The sequence below is a fragment of the Nycticebus coucang genome, chromosome 19 (assembly GCF_027406575.1).
Source record: "Nycticebus coucang isolate mNycCou1 chromosome 19, mNycCou1.pri, whole genome shotgun sequence".
In the NCBI taxonomy this organism is placed as follows: Eukaryota; Metazoa; Chordata; class Mammalia; order Primates; family Lorisidae; genus Nycticebus; species Nycticebus coucang.
In genome coordinates this window covers 55,589,438-55,603,578 of record NC_069798.1, presented here as the reverse complement: position 1 = coordinate 55,603,578, position 14,141 = coordinate 55,589,438, and the positions used below count along the sequence as shown (strand labels likewise).

Here is a 14,141-nt window from a genome sequence, read left to right as displayed (position 1 = left end):
ACCTGGTAGCAGGTGTAATTTCAGTGTAAAATTGCCAGTCAACAATGTGTTAAGATGTAAGAGGCGCTAAGTGATTCTATATTATAAGCAGCCGAGAGATGAGGAGGGGAGAAAGAATGAAACAGGCTGGATTGGGGACAATGGGGAATTGAGACTGGGAGAATGAAATCAGGGTCGGCTGCTATGTTAACACATTGCTTACCTGCAGTTTTACCCAGAAACTATCCATGTCACTGGGTAACTCGTGACTGGTCAGCAATGTGTTAATAACAAACTGCTTTGTGTCTCTTTCTCTACCATGGTAATTGCTCGGTCTCCAATATTTTAACAAGGATGAGAGATATTTCTCCTAAAATAAAATTGATGTATTTCTTTACAAAAGATAAGGCCGGGTTTTGAGGGTGAGAGACTGAACAACTTTGTAGGAAGTAGGAAGAGAATGGTAATTTCATTTTGTGTTCTTGCTGGTTTTAATAACAACTTAGGAACATAATTAGTTGATAATTCTGGAATTACTTAAGGATGAGCACAAACTTGAAAACGACCCAAGATGTGAAAGGTTTTGACAGGGAGATAGTCTTCCTGGGGAAGGCCAGAAACTATATTTAAATCAGATGTGTTACAGAGAGATGAGCCATCTTTATCTGTGAAGGCCAAATTCTGCTGCCTTACAGGATAGAGGAGAATGATTATTTTAGAAATAATAATAAAAACTTTATTTATGAAAACCTTTAGCCAAGGACCTGAACGGCCTAGTTGGTATCAATTCATGAATTCTTGCAACACTTAGCTTCTCTCATTCCTCCAACTTAACTCAAAGTAGAGTTTCCAGCCCCAGGGACCAAATTCTATGCCCTGAAGTATGAGGATGTGGGAGTTGTAGCTGCTTCTTTCTTTTTTTTTCCAGTGGTCATTCCAGTATCTTCTGAACAATTGGCTAACTTTGGCTGTGGTGGATACACAGCCTGGAGTTTTTCAAGGATAGTTTAACAATTTTATCCTGTTAGTCTTTTGTGTATAATAATAGCTAACAAATTGAGTTTTCTGTTCCTGGAAGTATGTGAGTGTGATTCAAGCCTCACCTTCTTTAGTTCCCATAACAAGCCAATGAGGCTGGTATTACCGCAGAGACGTATAGTGAGTTGTCCAAGGGCACAGAGCCTGTAAATGTGAAGCTGGACTTTGAGTCCAACTCTGCCTGACTTCACACCAAGTTCTTAAGCATCTGGCTACGCCATCTTTAATTTTGTCAGATGACATGTGTGGTCCCCCAAGACCACCCCTCCTTTGGGCCCTGCTTCTCTCTCTGGGGCCCTCTTCCCTATACCTCTCACTCTCAAAATCCTACTCATGCTTCAAGCTTTCCCATAAAGTCTCTCATGGTTACTCCAGATTATGGTGATTATACCTTCTTGATTTCTCTCGGAACTCAGAATTTTTCTCTTTCTGCAATATCTCGTTCCATCCACACATACGCATACTCTTTCTGCATTATATATATTTTCTGTTTTTGTAGTGTTTTCTTATCTAGGTCTTTGTAGATGGGCAAGCTTATTCATTGATCCATCCACTGGTTTTATATATAACGTGGACTCCATGCATAAGTACTAGGAATACAAAAGAAATACAGTGCACTTAAAGACTCAAAGCACTGACCTTTACTTTAACAGAATTCTAATAAACTTTGATGGAAGAAGGAAGAAATAAAGGAAGGAACATATAAAGATGGTAACACGTGTCACCTCATCATCTCCCTCCAAAAATGGTATTAACAAGTTCGATGTAAGCATTCCAAATTGTTTATGAAATCAGCACATTGTACCCCATAAATGCATTCATGTATACATGATCTATGTGTTTATGACTTAATAAAAAAAATAGTTTTTCAAAGGCAGAAGCAGAATAAGGAAAGACAGACGAAAGTCTCAAGAAAACTTAGTTCGTTTTGCTCTTTTGGCCGCTCCTTACTGTCCTATTACCCTAAAGAAGGATCCTGGTATTATCTAAGACAGCGGTTCTCAACCTGTGAGTCACGACCAATGAAAATACATCCTGCATATCAGATATGTACATTATGATTCATAACAGTAGCAAAATTACAGTTATGAAGTAGCAATGAAAATAATTTTATAGTTGGGGGTCACCACAACATGAGGAACTATATTAAAGGGTCGCAGAAGGTTGAGAACCACTGATCTAAGAGTTTGCATTTTTCTCAGGTTTTTATTAGCTTCATGGGACCCAGTCTGCTGTAATGTTAGTTTTGTTTTTAATAACCTAATGGAATTCATATTTGTAATAACAAATGGTCTCTTGCAATTGGTAGCTGTTCATGAATTGAGGTGGATCCCTTTTCAATAGTTCTTTACTCCAAACTTTGTGTCTAATGTCTATTTTTAAATGTTTCAAGTTTGTGGATGTTCTAACTTTTCCACGTAAGCAAGCTGATCAGGTGTTGAATTTGCTAATTATTTAAAGATGGGCAAAGTGGAAAAGAAAATCTTTTGGAAAAACTAACAAGGACAGGGAAGTGGTTGGGTGTGTATGCGGTGGGGGGCACATTGTCTTCTAAAAATGTCAAAGACTGAATTAGCAACTGGCTTAACAAGAGGAAAATGCAACCTCCTCCCAGTTCCGTAATGTTCTGGGCTGGGCATAAACCTCTTCCACTCAAATTTTGCTGTTAGATCACAGATAATGAAGGCAATTAAAGCTGACAAATAGTCTTTGGTTTGTTGTAGAACATGGGTCCCATTTGCTCTCCTGCAAACAAGGGAACTGGCTGTGGAAGAGGTATAGGGAAAACTATTATACTCTCCTGCCTGCCACCCCTCACCAAACTAGATTTTATGGGAAGATGGATCCAAGGCCTAGGGTAGTGATTTTCACTGTTGTGCTGTAAGAGGATCTTACGTGTGTGCTGAAAAATTTTAAAGATCATTAATATAATTATTTTCAAAAGAAGTTCAAAGCACAGTAAGTTTTTTTTTTTTACTCTTTTTTTTTTTTTGGATCAACATAATTTAAGTGTACCATGGAATTTTATAGATTCAAGTGTGCTGTGAGATTAAAAAAAAAAAAAAAGATAGAAAAGCACTGATCTGGGGATGAGAGGTGAGGAAACCGATGGAAGAATCAGCAGACGACTCAGTTGCCTGACTGGAAAGACAAAGGCACACAGCAACTGCCTTTTACGGGAGGATGTTTAAGGGCATGGAGAACCTTTGCTAACCAGGATGTACTATAATCCTCCCTCTCTCCACATATCTGCCCGTGGAACCTGCCTTATTCATTTAAAGGTATTAAAAAATACCTGATGTTTCTTCTGACCTACAACGTCATTCTGACTCTAAAATGATTTGCCCATTTTGTTGGAAAACTTAGCCTAGCTCTGTGGAATTAGGATGAATTTTGTTTCTCAGCAATGAAAAACATTTTTACTCTCAAATGTGATGGAGGTGAGCCGTGGATGACAGTGTCTTTTTTTTTTTTTTTAACTATTAGATGTCCAAAGTCATACATTTTCCTGGACCCACACCTTTCCCCACTCACAAAAATTGATTCAAGATGGATAAAAGACTTAAATTTAAGGCATGAAACAATAAAAATCCTCAAAGAAAGCATAGGAAAAACACTGGAAGATATTGGCCTGGGGAAAAACTTCATGAAGAAGACTACCATGGCAATTTCAACAACAACAAAAATAAACAAATGGGACTTCATTAAACTGAAAAGCTTCTGTACAGCCAAGGAGACAACAACCAAAGCAAAGAGACAACCTACGCAGTGGGAAAGGATATTTGCATATTTTCAATCAGACAAAAGCTTGATAACTAGGATCTATAGAGAACTCAAATTAATCCACATGAAAAAAGCCAACAATCCCATATATCAATGGGCAAGAGACATGAATAGTACCTTCTTTAAAGAAGACAGACGAATGGCTGACAAACATATGAAAAAATGCTCATCATCCCTATATATTAGAGAAATGCAAATCAAAACCACCCTGAGATACCATCTAACCCCAGTGAGAATGGCCCACATCACAAAATCTCAAAACTGCAGATGCTGGCGTGGAGAGAAGGGAACACTTTTACACTGCTGGTGGGACTGCAAACTAGTACAAGCTTTCTGGAAGGAAGTATGGAGAAACCTCAAAGCACTCAAGCTAGACCTCCCATTTGATCCTGCAATCCCATTACTGGGCATCTACCCAGAAGGAAAAAAATCCTTTTATCATAAGGACACTTGTACTAGACTGTTTATTGCAGCTCGATTTACAATCGCCAAAATGAGGAAACAGCCTAAATGTCCACCAACCCAGGAATGGATTAACAAGCTGTGGTATATGTATACCATGGAATACTATTCAGCCATTAAAAAAAATGGAGACTTTACATCCTTCGTATTAACCTGGATGGAAGTAGAAGACATTATTCTTAGTAAAGCATCACAAGAATGGAGAAGCATGAATCCTATGTACTGAATTTTGATATGAGGACAATTAATGACAATTAAGGTCATGGTGGGGGGAGGAAAAGCAGAGAGAGGGAAGGAGGGAGAGGGGTGGGGCTATGGCATGTGCCACACCTTCTGGGGGCAAGACATGATTGCAAGAGGGACTTTACTTAACAAATGGAATCAGTGTAACCTGGCTTATTTTACACTCAATGAATCCCCAATAATAAAAGAAAAAAAAAAAAGAATTTGCTTTAATTGCCACTCCCTACTGTTTCCATTTTAGAAATGCCTTCCTCTGCTGAGGGGCCTGTCATGTCTCCGACTTTAGTCTATCCACAGACCCCACACTTTGTTGCCAACTCTAATAATTTAGTCAGGAATTATCCTTCCAGTGGTACAGATGAAAAAGTTAAGGCACAGAGGTGTTCAGTAACCTGCTCAAGAGCTTGTGGTTGGGAAGAGATACAGCTGGCATTTGAACTCAAATCTGATACCAAGCTGTGGGCCCATAGCCAATGAGACATAAATTATGGGATAATTCAGTAATGACCTGGGACATTATGACTTATGAGTGAGCCATACTTAGCTAACTCTATTTATTACACTACGGTGATAAGGATTAAGGAAATAAACTTCAGCAGAATAGTTATTTCAATTTTAGTTGTTATGTATGACAATTCAGTGCTGTTTCTATTCTATCTGGGTGTGTCCACAGAGTGAAAAGTGTACACACGTTTAAGAATAGTCACATTAGTTTGACACCAGCTGGATCCCAAGCTGCATGTTTTCCCAATTGAATGTTTGCACATACAGAACCACCTCTGTAAGTTGACCACCCAAGGGCCTGTAACAGACTGGTCAACCTACAGAGGTGGTCAAAGCAGGGAACTGGGCCTGCTGTACTGATACACGTGGTGCATGTCCAGTCTATGAAAATTGGGTCAATTTAAGGAAGGTGGTCAATTATAGAGGTTTTCCTGTATATTATTTCTTAAATCAATTCTAAACAAGATAATGAATTAATGATATCCAGCATGCTGCTGGCTCATACTATAACGTACACATTTTATAGTTTATAAATCCTTTATCCAGCCTTCAGCTGTCCTGTTTTCTCCTCTCTGCCTTTCTTGCTTCCTCCCATGTTCTTGTTATGACTCAGGGCTCATTTGGTTTGGGTGGCTGGGGAGAGAAACGTAGCCAGCTGCTAAAGTCACTTGCAAAAGTGTAGAAGAAGAACAGTAGATGGTTGACAAGGGTGGGGGAGGAGGAAGAAGAGGACATACAGTCAGACGTCCACAGAAGGGGGTCTGACATCAGCCTCATCTGGATTTGGGGGCTCAACAGGGTCCCCCACCAGGACTTGGTGTTTCTCCATCTTCTGTCTTGGCTTCCTCTGCGGTAGCTTCATTCTAAGTTGCACTTAGCTGTATAGTGGCTTCAACACCTCCAGAAGTGCCATGTTCTCGTGCTTGTCACTCCAGATCTAGCTGGAAGAGTAGCTCCAAAAAGACAGTGGAATTGAGCTCAGTTCCTGGCTTGGGTCATGTGCCCTTCTGAGAGCCATCAGAATACTCCGTGCCTCCATTTCCTCATCTGTAAAATAAACTATTTATCTCACGGTGTTGGGAGGATTAAATGAACTAACTTATATAAAGCACTTTGTATAGTGGGACATATAATATGTGCTCAGTGTTAGCTATCAGTCTGGGAGGGACTCTGGCAAGGCCTGGATCACATGCCTACCTTAGGCAGTGGGAGTAGGGCCATCCCCACCTCGGTCACGCAGGCAAACCGTGGGAGGTGTGACTCTGATTACAACTGGCGCGCTAAGGCAGTGCTGTGGGTTGGTTAACTCAGTGGCATTTCTGCCTTCCATCTGGTGTCCCTTCACACCCTGTGTAGGGTAGAGAGCTAGAAACTGCATTCTTTGATTCTGGGGGTTCTGGGGTTCTGCCCGTATCCTGCCAGTCATCTGCACTCAAGTGAAACGTGAACTCAGAACTGGGTCAGACAGATGAAGAAGCAGCACCTTTGGCTGGTGAGGCCCGTGCCTGTGACCATGGGGTTCAGCCTCCAGCAACTTCACGATACAGCAGATCCCTGCAGTGTTGGATGACTTCTTATACAATGGGAGAGGCAGGTGGTGTTCTGGAAGGAAGAGGGGGAAGTTCTGGAAGGAAGAGAATGGTTTTGGCAGCTCAACCTGGCATCCACTACTCCAAGCCTTGTGACTTACTGATTCCATAAATCACATAATACCTGGTAATAAATCCTTTTATGCATGAACTAGCTAGCACAGTCTCTGCTTGCCTTTGCTGATCCGAATCTCTGCAGTCCTGTTACTGGAAGACGAGGGCGTGACACTGGGTGAGTAGCTCCATCTTCGTCCCCAATCTCTCGTTTCCTCCAACTTTCTCTTCCCTTTCTCCAGTTTCTTGTCTCTCTCCCCCATTCCCTTGAAATTCAGGCTGTGAGGCTCCAAGTTGTATTTCTCTAGAGGTTAGAAATGAACTACCCTTTTCTTCAAGGTTCTTAGGATGTATCTTCAAGTATTTTGGAACCTCCCAGTTACCCTGACCTTGGGTAACCGTATTCAGTGTCTTCGAGGCTAAATTCTCTTATCTGTAAGTGGATGGAAATAAGACGTGTGTGCACGTTTCACTCTGTGGATACTCTCGTAATGCCTCCTGCAAGCTGCTGCTTTCTTTTGTCCCCTTTCTGTTTCCACACTATGTTGACTGTAGCTAATACTGAGCCCATATTATGTGCCCCACTGTACAAAGTGCTTTATATAAGTTAGCTCATTTAATCCTCTCAACACCGTGAGATAAATACTTCATTTTATTTACAGATGAGGAAATGGAGGCACAGAGTATTCTGTAACTGCCTCAGCTTACATAGCTAGGAAGTGGCAGAGCTGGGGTTAAACCCACCACCCGACTCAGAGCCCCAGCTCACACCCACCAGCTGTCCTGCTTTGTTCTGGGTGCACTGCCCAGGTCAACATATTAAATGCCTAAGAAAGCCCTTGATATTAACTAAAAAAAAAAATGCACTATCCTTTTATGATGATTTGAGTTGACGTTTCTTCAGAATTTGAATTTCCGTGTTCTCTCGCTGTGTTGGTCTGTCTGCATTGAGCCATTCAGGTGTTCTGCTAGAGTGGCTTTGTGGCTAGTAGCTCTTGTCACAGAGGTGGTGACAGGGGTGGGTCCTTTGCCTATAACACAGTGGTTTTGCCCACATGATCCTGGTGGACCCACTCAAGTCCTTTTTTCATCAACAGTTGGTTCACACTCAAATCAACAGAAATGGGCAAAAGGCTTCTCGGGACCCTGCTGTCTCAGAAGCATAAAACAGGAGACACGGATGCAAGTTTCCTTCATAGCCATCAATTGTGAGAACCTGGGGCGAAGGCGGGCAGGACGTGGACGCAGCAATATTTGGCTCCCATAGTGTAACTCAAGTTGTTTGCTGCTCTGGGCTTTTTGGTTCTCCTGTCATTTAAGAATGATGTGTCAGCTTAGAACTAGCATGCTTCTGAAATACTATATTCTTTCACCTAAAACGCTTGCAAATGATCCAAATATTGAAATGGAAACACAGAATACTCAGTTTACATCACTGGTTCCATGTATATCTTTACTGCTAAGTAAGGAAAACTAAGAATTTTTTGGCAAAATTATTTTTAAAAAGTGGACTTCTGCCATTGGGAGCTGTTCTTAGCTGGTGTGAGGGGGCCCTGATTTTGGTACTTTCTTTCCAAGCATATTGCCCCCAGTGCTATTCTGGTTGCAAAAAACTGAAATAATTTGAGCTTTACTTTTGAACAGGAAACTTTAGAGAGATGGGAAGAAAGTTAAGGGCAGATAGCTGCTCTGTTTACACCTTTCGTTTGTTTTCAACATTTTGCTGTTTATTTTAAACAATATATTCATGTAGGGATTTGTCATAAAATTGAAAGTCCTAAAGGAGCAGGTACATGGTAATGTAGGGCATCTTGTAGATACAGTAGAACCTCTGTAAGTTGACCACCCAAGGGACTGTAACAAGCTGGTCAACATACAGAGGTGGTCAACCTAAGGAATTAGGCCTGCTGTACTGATTGGTACATGTGGTGCATGTCCAGTCTATGAAGAAATTAGGTCAACTTAAAGTGGTCTGGGTAGGGAGGTGATCAGCTATGGAAGTTCTACTGCATAATTTTAGTTTAAAAAATGTAGATTTTAAAAAATGGACATTTCCAGGAAACATTCAAGTTGTCTTACACTTGACTTGTCTCACACTTCACTTTTCAGCCATTTCTTGGGAGCAGCAAAGTTTTGGGTAGCTGATGGAGAGGGCTAGCACCTCAGGATCCACTTTGTAAGATCTTAATTCCTTCATCCTGATGTTTGAATGTAATGGACCTGCATCTTTGCAGTACATTTGTTCTTCTCCCAGAGAACTGGGATGTTCAATACACTCAGGTGTAGAAGATATGTTGTTTGCAAATACTATACTATACTATATTTATATATATTTACCTTTTTAAATTATTCTTTAATTCCATAAAATTTGCAATCTAATAGTCACTCTTGGTAGGAATTGAAGGCAGGATGGCCAACAAAGGAGAAAAGATACTTTTATTTAAAAGAAGTTGCTCTAATTTCAAGAGGGGCCCAGGTAATGATGATAAAAATAGAAGACATGCCTTGAGAATTTGTAATGAACAGGCTCTGTGCTAAGCAGTTTTCCCGCATTATCGTTAATCCTCATGATGACACAAGAAGTTCAGTATTACCACTGTTGCTATTTCTCAGGTGAGAAAACTGAGGCAAAGAAACAACAATTTGTAACTTGTCTCTTATTAAGGAACAGAGACAGGATTAAAATCGGGTCTGTCTAATGCTGGGACCCACAGAGGTGAGCCTACATTTTGTGGAAGCTTACAGAATTGTCTGGGGGAAGAGATGGGTCCTTGTTAAGAAAAACGTTAGGTACAGGCCAGGCCTGTGGGTGAGAGCAACCGTGAAGCTTCAGCTTCTTTAAGCTTCCTGGTAAGCCACCTTTGAGAATAGACACTCTCAATCACATCCTCCAGCATTGCCTCTGGGGACTGCACACTGCCCCCAGGCAGACTCAGCTTAGATTTGATCCAGTGAGCAGCACAGAGGAATGCATATCTGTTGGTCTAGTTGAAGGCCTTTTCCTCTTTATGAAAACCCAGCCTTTCTAAGCAGAACTAAAAGATTATTAACTTCTCAAAACAAATTTGTTTTGCCCAAGGACTGTCTTCATATCTTTGGGGTTTTCTTACCTTTGGGGGGGGGGGTTGTTATGAAAAAATACACTTAACATAAAACTTACCTTTGTAACCCTTTTTAAGTGAGCAGTTGGTAGCATTGAGCACATACATGTTGTGAAACCACCACTACTATCCATATTCAGAACCTTTCTCTCTTACTCAATGGAAACTCTGTCCCTGTTAAACATCTCCCCATTCCAGTCTCACTCCAGCCCCTGGCAACCACTGTTCTATTTTGTCCCTCAGTTTGACTACTCCAGACCTGTCTCTCAGTTTGACTACTCCAGCCCTGGCATGATCTATTGTAACCAGATCTCTGTGGACTTCTTAACATTTAACACTGAAAATTTTGGAAACCCATCTGCAAAGTCTTTATTGACAGAAATAGAAGAAAGACGTAGACAAGTCAGTGGGATCATTTTTAAATGGCTTTTTCATCCTGAAGAAGGAAGAAAAGGAATCAGACTTGCCTTTGTTTGGGTCTCCAAGGTGGCAAGAACCACCCAAAGGAGAAACTTGGTGTTTTTCATGTTGTCTTGGGTTACTGGTGAAGCAAGCACTTCTTGTACCTTCATCCAGACTTCTGGGGACCTTAAGATTAGAGGCAGACTGTAGTTCTGCCTTGGTATGGGGGCGGTGCATGGTTTTGGATTCATGAGAAGAGAATGAATGTGGTGTTGCCTTTGCAATGGGAAGCACCCTCCTTGGGAGATGGCACCAATGTGAGTAAATCGCGAAGTCCATGGCTGCATTTTCTAGACGCGGGGCTGCCACTTCCAGTGATCAGTTACGGTTTATAGGACTCATTGAAAGAAGTTAGGCAATATGAACAGCCTTGATTTTTGCTTTCTTCCCCCTGACAATGATTTCAGTGTTTAGCAATCAGCAGAAATCACAAATCTTGAAAATTCAAGCCAAAACTGCCTACAGCCAGGATTATAATACATGTGTCCAGGAAGTACACAAAATTTCAGGCCTTATCTTCTGTAAGAGCATCATGCCTTTTCTTGATACCTTTCTTATAGATTTTTCTTAAGAAAATGGGGCTATATTCTCATTGTGCTACTGAAGGTGGATGGCAAGGGAGATAATCTGAAACAGCTGAGAGCCACCACGATCGACGATTTATAGTTGGTCCTGGAATGTGTTACAGAAGTTATTGTTGGCAATACTTATAGCCTCCCATTCCTGTTTTTCTTAAGCTAATCTGAAAATTAGAGTTGGTTCTCTCATCACACACCATCTAATGGGAGGAACGTATTACAGGATGGTACTGACTGGCAGAAAAATGTGAGCTAAAGATTTACGGATGCCTGCAGATGAGCATCAGGCAACACAGAGAAACGGCCAGGTACTTAGTCTTTCTCAAAAGCTGTTTACTGTAAAATGAAACAGATCTAAAATGTTACACAAAACAACTGTGCAGCTTAATATGAACCATACACCTTTGTAGCTATCACCGAAGACAAGAACTAGAAGTTGGTCAGCAATCTTAGCTATCTCTCCATCTCCCAAATGAACTATTGTCTCAACTAGTCCTTGAAATTCTTCATCGTTTTATCACCCCTGTGTACATCCCTGGATGCTAGAATTTGCCTGTTTTAAAATTTTAAATGTCTTTTAACTCTTTCTTTAATCTACAGTTTTTCTCCATCCTTTCTCCCCACTGTACAGTTTATCAATGACCCGAGGCCCTTTGGTCTGTAGTTTCTCAAAATTTGATATTTTACAGAGTGCATGCTCACTTTTTTGGAAGTAACGTTTGAGTTCATGGAACATTAACATGGTTCCAGAAGGCAAAACTATACAAAAAAGTAAACTAAGAAGTGCTGTTCTCCACTCAAATCTCTTTATTCCTTCCCATGTTTCTTTTTGCAAAAACAAACAGACACATATAGAGTATCTGTATATAGTTTTATCCTCTCCTTTATCCTACATTATAAACTTTGCATACAATATGGGTTCTGTGCTTTGCTTTCTTATCAGTATATCATAGAGATCACTTATGTCAGTTTATAAAGATCTTTATTCATTTATTCTTTTGTAGCTGTAGAATATTTTATGTATGGTTTATTCAACTTTTCTCTATATACAGATTGAGTAGCCATTACCTAAAATGCGTGGGATCAGATTTCAGATTTTCTTTTTAGATTTTTGGCAATGGGACCAATGTCTAAACGTGAAATTAACTTATATTTCATACCATACTTGTATCCATAGCCTGAAGGTAATTTTATACAGTATTTTAAGTAAATTTGTGAATAAAATAAAGTTTTAACTGCCTTGTGAGTGTCATCCATCACATGAGGTCAGGTGTGGAACTTTTCGCTGGTGGTATCATATCAACCCTGAAAGATTTTGGAGCATTTTGGATTAGGAATGCTCAACCTGTGTTTTTGTCTCCAGTATTTTGTAATTATACATACTCCTGCAATAAATACCTTTGTGCACGTGTATTTTCATTTTATTTGAAGTGTAAATTTTGAAAAATGGGACTGCTAGGGTCAAAAGGTAAGTGGAGATTCATAGTCTTGTCTATTTAGTTATTGCCTAATTTCCCTTCTATGAGGTTGCAACAGTTTTGTGCCCACCAGCTCTGGGTGTTCCTTCCCTCTCTTAGCATCAGAATGTTTTTAAGCTCTTTAATTTCTGCCAATCTGGTAAGAGATGGTATCTCGGTATAACTTTAATTTGCTTTTTCCTTCTTATGAGTAATCTTGGACATATTTTAATACATTCAAGGACCATTTTTATCTTATGAATTGTCCATGAATTTTGTCCATTTTTCTACTGGGCTGGTGGCCTCCCTCCAATATGTGTTTACATATATTTGTGTATATTTAATACATGTAATTATTAACATATTAGGGATATCAGGCTTTTATTTGTGACATGTGATATAAACATTTTCTCTCAGTTTCTCATCTATCCTTAGACTTTCCTTATGGTATTTTTCACTGTGAAAGGGTTCTTTTGATAGCCAACTATATTAATGCTTTTAAAAATTGCATATGAGGAACATATTGCAAGGGTACACGTCAAATCTATCAAATATAGAACATAAATGTCTTAACACAATAATTAAGTAAATGAGGTGAAAGCTATATTAGTTTGATGTAAGTACTCCAAATTGTAAAAAAAAAAAAAAAATCAACACATTGTACCCCACAAGTGCAGAAAAGTATTCATGATCTATATGTATATGACTTAATAAAAGGAAAAAAAATAAAAATTGCATATGGCATTTGCTCATATTTAGAAATCTGCTTTTTATATCCTAATCATAGAGGAATCTTCTATGTTTTCATCTAGCACTTCTGTAGTTTTAAGTTTTTACATTTATACCTCAAATCTGTTTGAAGTTTATTAGGTATGGAGTGAGATCCGGATCTAATTTCTTTTTGCAAATGGCTCTGTAGTTGTTCTAGTACAACTTATCAAAGAGTCCATTTTTGTCACAGTGATTTGAAATACCACCTTTTGTGCATGAAACTTCGAGAGTAGTCGGGTCTACTGCATTTTTGAGTCCTCTGGTCTTCCTGTCGTCTTCATGTCAGTGAAACCAGGTTTTAATTTAAGAAGACCTTAGGGTTTGTTTTAATATCTGGCAGGACTCTTCCCATGGCTTTTCTTACTCTTTCCTGAACTATTCTTTGCATGTTTGTTTTTCCATATGAAGTTTGGTGGTATCACGCCTAGCTTCATAAAAAAAGTCTGTTAGTATTTTTATTGCAGTTAGTAATTTTATTGGAATTTATAAATGAAAGCGAACTGACACCTTTATGATGTTGAGTCACTCTATCCAAGAATAAGGGATGTCTTTAGTCTACCTTTTGGCCTTTCAAGAGTGTTTTGAAATATTCTTCATATAGCCTTTGCAAATTGCTTGTTACACTTTGTATTTTACATGCTACTTTACTAAATTCTTTTACTGTGGAGATATTTTGTCCAATGTTTCTCAGTGTCTCTAGGTAGACCATCATGCCATTTACTCATAAAGCTAGTAATTCTTTTGACTTTTCTAATTCTTATGACTCTTACTGATTTCTTCTTTGAGTTGGCTAAATAGAATGTTAACATTAAATAGTATAATGTCCAATAATAGTGGAGATGGCATCTGTGTTTTGTTGCTGATGACAGTTGAAATTCCTCTAATGCTTCACCATGAAGAAAAGCAAGTTCAATAAGATGCTGACTTTAGGAGTAAGATATAGATCCACCGATTCCTGTTTTCTTGATATATGTCTTTTCTTGAATTTTGAAGACTTTTTTCAGCACTATGGAAACCTTATATTCTTCTTCATAGATTTATTACCATGGTATGCTATATTGTTACATTTCCTACCATTGAACAATACACTCATTCCTAGATTACATCCTAGTTGGTCAT

General features: G+C 39.4%; 1 protein-coding gene across 2 annotated transcripts in view; it reads left to right on the top strand.

Annotated features, from left to right (window-relative positions):
- The window catches only part of CCBE1 (collagen and calcium binding EGF domains 1), a 221,625-nt gene that overhangs the window by 84,329 nt on the left and 123,155 nt on the right, over positions 1-14,141 (top strand). The gene's annotated exons all lie outside the window — the stretch shown is intronic.